The sequence below is a fragment of the Microcaecilia unicolor genome, chromosome 3, assembly GCF_901765095.1.
Source record: "Microcaecilia unicolor chromosome 3, aMicUni1.1, whole genome shotgun sequence".
Classification (NCBI taxonomy): Eukaryota; Metazoa; Chordata; class Amphibia; order Gymnophiona; family Siphonopidae; genus Microcaecilia; species Microcaecilia unicolor.
The window spans coordinates 256,945,866-256,946,874 of NC_044033.1; positions in this window are offsets into that span (position 1 = coordinate 256,945,866).

A 1,009-nucleotide genomic window follows, 5' to 3' on the forward strand; every position below is an offset into this window, starting at 1 on the left:
CTGGAGAGGGCGGGGCTCTGGGCTGCGGGTAAGGTAACTCTGTTTCCTGGAGAGGGCGGGGCTTTGGGCTGCAGGTAACTCGCTTTCTCCCAGGCCAAGCAGAGTTATAATTCTCAGAAGTGGGTGACGCCGAATTTACCAAAGTCTAACAAGAGCTTTGCTGAGTGCACCCTGCTCCAGTATCACACTGGCAGTTCTGCAACCTGCTCCTGAGCCGGCACTCCAGCTTTTCCCAGCGTCAGCTCTCGATGAGCGCATCCGGGCCTTGCTTCCTGACCTTGAGCTGCTGGATTGACTCATGCAACGGTGTGTATTGGCATCGGAGGGCTTGCGCCTACCCTGCCTCCTGTTGCGACCCCCGCTTGGCCCTCAGCCTGCGGTGCGGCCCCAGTGTCTACTACCACCCAAGCTGGCATTCCCTCGTCGTTGGTAGAGGAAGCTTTGCTGGAGTCGAGGCGGGAGCTGGCTGCTCGATACCACTGTCGAGGACATGGTTCCTTCACATCGAGGCAAGCTTGGTCTCAGTACATCCATAGGGAGGTATTGTCTGACACCGAAGAGGAGTGCTCATGGGATTCAGAGGAGGATCCAAGGTACTTTTCCTCTGACAAGTCCTATGGAATTCCCACTGAACCCTCCCATCCATCTGAAAGGAGAAAGTCTCTGGAGAGAGAGACTTTCATTTCCATCTTTTGTTAAGGAAATGGCTGATGCCATTCCATTTGGAGGATGAGCCCAGGACCAAGATGCTCGAGGTCCTGGACTACACATCTCCTCCTAAGGAGGCTGTGACTGCACCTCTCCACAGGGTACTCGGGGAAATCCTTGTCAGTGTCACAAAATGCCTAGCCACCCGCCAGGGTTACTCTTTGACCATCCCCAGCACAGCTCAAGTCTTCCTGCATCTACCGCTTGTACTCTACACTAGCACCCTCCTCCCACTGACTGGGTCACAACTGCCTTTGGGCAAGTCTCATGCTCTCAAATTATCCCAAGTGATTTCTAGGTT